Genomic DNA, 5,959 nt, shown 5'->3' on the forward strand with positions numbered 1-5,959 from the left:
TTGTTTGGCTTGTTCTTTTAATTCAAGTGTTTTACCCTCCGTTGTCAGAGATGCTTAGTGAGTAAGCACCAAAATGGTCCTTCTCCTCTACTTCTGTTCACTTGTTCGTTTACTTTTAGTTTGTGATTCATTTTCAATTTCTCATTTGCTTTATGTAGAAGATAATTTAGAGTAACGTCCAGGACGGAGTTTGTATTTAAATGATTCAAGTTCGTTTCAACCTTGTCTTTGGTAAGGAGATTTTACATTTTTGCATATTTATTTTTGGGGGTGGTGGTGCTGGCTGGCCCAATGCGCGGGTGCGGGTCAGTTTTAGGGTTGGAAGTAAGGAGCCAAACGTTTGGCGGCGGTGGGGGGGGGGGGGGGGTGGTCAGGCTGAACCACGTCTCAGGATCCCCTCCTACAGCTCCATCCCGGGGTGGAAATGTCATGGCGAAAATGTGGCTTCCACGGGGAGATCTTTCCCGTTGGTCACTGGCCCCCATCCGATATTTCAGATATCCATGGTGGGCCCCCTTAGGGCCAGAGCCCTGGCCAGAGTTAGGGTTAGGTCCCAGGAGGCTCCAGGCGCCGAACCCCCTCAGTGCAGTGGTCTCCCCGGAGGGCTGAGTGGAGGGCACCTGGGAGGTTGCGGGTCAGGCTTTGTCTCCGCCCTCAAGGGCCCATCTAGAGTGTGGGTCACGCGTAGGTCGGGCCTCATTTTCCTCCTGGCGCAGTCGACGACCCTGCTTTGGAAATGTCATGGAGAGCTTCCCAATTCCACGCTGAATCATCCCGCGCTGGTTTTGGGGGGAAGGGGTAGGGAGAGCGACTGGGGAAGAGGGGAGGGGGAAGAGAGGCCTGTTGCGTCATGAATGGGGCGTGACCTTATGTAAATCAGGCGGTTCCGGGCGGTAGAATTCCTGGGGCTGTGGAAGTCCCAGAGCTGTTGCTTGGGTTGTCTGAGGAAGACTTGTGTGGGGTGAGGATGGTTGAGATGGGAGTGGGTGCAGAGGGTTTTGGGGTGCAGGGAAGCAAGTGACCGTGTGTGTTCAGTGTCAGGCATGTGAGGCTATGGGGGTGGGAGGAAATTGAAGCTATGCTACCCAGTCAGGACAGATACTATCCCTGGAGGTAGTTTTTACAGGGCTGGGCTTATCCATTGCGTTTTGGTTGTGCCAGTTATTTCCCTAAAGGTGGGCAACTTGGTTGTGTGTCTTGTGACAGAAGTGTGCTGAGTTTATGCTTTTTTTTTTTTTTTTTTGGTAGGGATTTGGAAATCAAACTTGGTTCTGTAAAGTTGTTGAATTTCTTTGTTCTGTTTTATTTTAATAAAAATAAAGTCTTTGGGTATATATAGCTCTTCCCCCCTTTTTTCTTTTTGTAGTTTTCTAATTACTTTTTGACAGTAAAGAAAAGGGGTTCACTTTTAGGAGGAAAGAAAGTGTAACTTTGGTGAGGTTGTTGTGTGTCTCTTCCTGGAGAAGAGAAGTTAGTTGGGGTTGGCTGTTACCTGTACAACAATCCCCAGAAAACTCAAGACAAAACCCAGACTTCCCATCAGGCCACAGCATTTGTGTTGGGCCTTCCTTAAAAGACTTTCAGGAGAATACGATTTAATGAGATTGACACACCTCTAAAGAGGAGGCAACTCTGGCCACATGGACAAAGGATGGGTTTTCACCATCAGCTCTGGGACAAAAGGTGGTGGGCCCTGTGCTTGCTCTCAGGCTCAAGTAAAAACTGTCCTTACAACCCTGCATTGATTTGTAAATATATGTTTTAAGGGTTTTCTGGCTTTACGTTTTCACTGGGGCTGTGGCTTTTACTCTGTAAAAGTCTCTATTGAGAATTTACATTGATGGTTTCCAACTTTGGTTTTCACTTAGGGGAACCACACCATTATGGACTCACAGAAACTGGATTTACTCTTTTGTCTATAACAACAAAACAAAACCACACAAGATATACAAAATGCAGATTTCCAAGATACTGGGCATCAGGCAAAAGAGGACGGCAATTCCAGACACTTGGAAACACACACAGGTGAGCCAAGCCCTACACAACATATGTGCTGCCTCGAGAGAGTTTCCAAGTAAGGTGCAGGGAGGGGAAACTGAAGAGGAGCCCAGTGTACTATGTGGAGTTGAGGACACTGAGCTGCGAGTCCACAGGACGATGTGGTGGGGAGGGCAGAGCTGTGAAAGTCAATTAGCAAGAGCTATTGGGGGGCCCTAAGTGTGCAGCACAGTCCTGCTCTGTGCCTCCATGGGCGCCAACTCCAGCAAGTCAGGGAGCAATCTTGTGAAAGGATTAGAGGGAACAGAGCCTGTACCTCAGCACTGGAAATACAGCCTGTTGCCAACAGATAGACTGGAAAAAGTAACCCCCCTCACTCACGAGGCAGGAGGACTCAGGGAGGTCTTGCCACAGTGTTGGGAACTCCTAATTAGCCCTTTGCTGAGCACTGCTCAGGACCACTGAAAAATCATTAAAGTAACACCAGACATGATCAAACTGTTTCCAAGTAACTGAAATGCATCCTTGATCAAAGCTCAGGATTATAGAAAACACAAAAATATCCAGCAACCAAACAAGGTAACATTCCCACTGGCCATTCCATCCAAGATTTTGAGGTGTGCAGAGCAACAGGGGAAATGACCCTTAATGAGGAGACAGTTCAATCATCTGAAAATGACCCAAAGCTGACACAGGTATGAGAATCACCAGAGGAGGACATTAAGGCGTTTCTTATAATTGTATTCCATCAGTTCAGAATGTTCAACAGGTAAATGGAAAATGTGAAAAAGACCCAATCTCACGTTAAGCGATGAAAACCACAATGCCTGAAGAGAAGTGTACTGCAAGGGGTTGACAGCAATAGAAAATGCAGAAGAAAGACATTTCATAGGACTTGTTTTGAATCTGTAGACCCCGTTGGTTAGTATTGCCGCCTTCACTCCATAAAATCTAATCCATGAACACAGGATGTCTTGCTATTTCTTTAGTTTTCTCTAATCTCTTAGAGCAATGTTGTATAGTTTTCACTGTAAAAGTCTTTGCTTCCTTGAATCAGTTCATTTATAGATCTTTTATTGTTTGGGGTGCTATTGTAAGTGCAATTGTTTTCTTAATTTCCTTTTCAAATTGGTCTTTGTTGGTGTAGAGAAACACAACTGATTTTTGTCTATCTTGTCCTCTGCAACTTTATAGAATTAGTTTATTGACTCTAGTATTTTTGTTTGTGAAGTACTTGGGATTTTTCTCTAGATAGGAGGATGCCTTCCACAAATAGAAATAATTTTATTTATTCCTTTCCACACTATTTTTGCTCAACTTCAATTCTGAAAGATATTTGGGCTGGGTGTGGAAGCCAACAACCGCCACAGGCCACCCCTGGATTTTTGGGACAGAGATGAGCAGTGACAGGAGGTTGCCTATTTTGGGTCACCTCAGCCCAGGGTCTTGGATGAGCACACACAGCCTGGCCAGGGAAATAGAGTCCTTGTTCTTTGCAACCACCTCAAATGAGAAGGACCAAAAGACCCCTTGAGGCTCCTACAGGGAGGGTTTCTGCCCCTCCCCGACCTGGGAATGGCCCAGAAATGAGAAGTCAGAAAAGGGAAGGGGCTGGGGTGGCTGCTGACTCCAGGCCGTGGGAGGCCCCTGAAAGCTATGCCTAATTCCACCTGTAGAGAGCAAAATGGGATCTCTCATTCAAGCAGGGGCCTGGGTCAAGCAATAACACATGCAGTTAAAGATATTGCAGCTAGGAGGTACTGCTAGGACCAGCATCAGCTGACACCCCAGAACTGACAATAATTAGAAACAGAGGAGGGGGCAAGACTGATTAAATCCCTTTAAAAAGGAGAGGATTTTTACAGCAAACTGTCAGACTCTTCAGACATGACCTCTCTATGTCGGACCACTTCAAAAAGGCAGCTACTGCTGAAGGCTCTGCCCAATTGATCCTCAAACAGAACTGAGATCCTTCACTGCTTAAACATAATAAGCAATAAGTGCCATGAACTGTCCTGGACCGGACCAAGGCCAGAGGACTTCATGTCCACAGACTGGCTTCTACACTTTCTGTCATCTTGTTTGTTGTATGGTTTGTCTTATGTTCTGCTCTCTGTGTTGGGTAAGAAGCCAAGTTTAATCACTTGGTGAAATGTCATTGAATTTGGAACCCTGAAATTGCTTTATAATAGTGATTAACTTTGCTTTATGATCGAATAAAGCTGACATTGTGGAAAGACACAATTCTGTGTGTGCACCTTATTAGTGTGCGCATGACACTACCTCACCCTCCTGCTCCTTGAGCAGAAAGGGGAAGCCACCAAGCCCAAAAGGCAGAACCACACACACTTGCATAGGGAGCTCTTTCTCTGTTATAATTTGAATTCAAACCCAAGCTACCAAGGTTCCAAACCCCACACCAGCTATACCATGACCACTACATGCCCCCCATGACCTGCGGTGCTATAGTTGAATCTCAGCATTTGAGGTCAGTAGCATCTAGAATTGAACCAGTCTCCCTCTCTACCTTCCTTCCTCCCTCTTTCTCTCCTCCTTCCCTCCCCCTTCACTCTGTCCTTTCTCTGTCCCTTTCTTTCCCTCCCTTGCTCTCTCCCTCTTCCTCCTACTCATGGTTGCCTACCCTCAGCTTCTTTCTCCTCTTCAACTTTCCCTTTTACTCCTCTCCTTGCCACCAACACACTCAGACTGAGGCTGCTGCACTGCCGTGTTCGGAATAGGAAACCCATTGTCTTTCCAGGTGAAGCCCTCTAGACATCTATAGAACTTTTACTTGGTTCTAAACAGCTGCTAGAATAAAGGTTGTTAAGAGCAGCCAATTTGAAAGACTTTTCACCTGACCCCATTCCAGGGTTCTTCTAAGACTGAAGACTTAAGAGTCCACAGTAGAGCTCTTAATACTCCACCCCAAGCCCCATGGCAGAATGTATCCTTCATGGGTGCCTACCTGGTGACAAGCCCTGCTCTGGCCACATGGTGAGCAAACCCTAGGTCATTGCACCATGAAGCCTCCATTGGAGGCCTGCGGGTGGTGCAGTGGGGGCACAGCTGGTTAGTTCCTTCCCATTATGGGGCCCATGCACCCCATCTTGGGGAGACTTGCTGTGAACAAAAAATGGATGAAAGCCGACCAAGAATGGGAAATGTGTGACTTCAGCCTCAGAGGCTACTGGTCTCACCTGGAGCTCACCTGCTTGCAAGACAGTTCAGAGGGCTTGCAAGGTAGGGAGGGCCTTGGGCCCAGGATTTCAATTCACAGTCCCCAGGTCACTCCCTGAAAATGACCCTGAGGCAGCAGCTGCAAATTGGCGACAGTCAGTCCTATTTGGACTTGTTGCCTGATCAGGTCAAGTACTCTTCTGAATCAGAGAACCCAAGGGTCTCTTACTGGAAGAATCACTGCCTAGCTGACCTGTATTGCCCTGGAAATACAGTCCAGTATCTTCCAGCTTTGCCTTCAGGAAAAATATGCTCGTTTATGCAAATTATGCCTTGAGATTAGGCATATCCCTTATCACCCTAGACGCTGATCCTATGACTCAGCCTACCTCACCAGATTATTAGCTCCTCGAGAGCAGGGGTTCTCATATTTACCCAGTCCTGGATGATAAGCTTTGCATTTGAGACATCTGATAAACATTTGCAGAATTATACGTGCCTGCCTTGGTTTTGACGGAACGCACGCTTAGAAGATTACTTCCTGTAATTGAGAGGTTGTGCCTCCCAGGAGAGTGCAGAAAAAGAAAGAAAAGAAGTGGGAGGTGCAGTGGACAGGGATGTGGGGAGGCCCGTTTGGAATTACTGCACAGCATGCTGCCCCCTTGTGGCCTACCAGCTACAGGTCAGCCCATGACATTCCTTGGATCCCAATTCTTACACTTTTGGCTCTCAAGACCCTTTTACACTAAAAAAAATATTGAAGATACCAAAGAGTTTTTGTTTA

The 5,959-nt window shown here is 46.7% G+C and overlaps 1 long non-coding RNA gene across 1 annotated transcript; it reads left to right on the forward strand.

Moving 5' to 3' along the window:
* The first annotated feature begins 874 nt into the window (after window positions 1–874).
* On the forward strand, window positions 875–2,963 carry LOC125911729 (uncharacterized). The gene is made up of 3 exons (XR_007454430.1): window positions 875–961; window positions 1,869–2,025; window positions 2,751–2,963. It is a non-coding gene; the product is annotated as an uncharacterized LOC125911729 (long non-coding RNA).
* Window positions 2,964–5,959: the final 2,996 nt, after the last annotated feature.

The sequence above is a fragment of the Panthera uncia genome (assembly GCF_023721935.1).
Source record: "Panthera uncia isolate 11264 chromosome C1 unlocalized genomic scaffold, Puncia_PCG_1.0 HiC_scaffold_3, whole genome shotgun sequence".
NCBI lineage: Eukaryota > Metazoa > Chordata > Mammalia > Carnivora > Felidae > Panthera > Panthera uncia.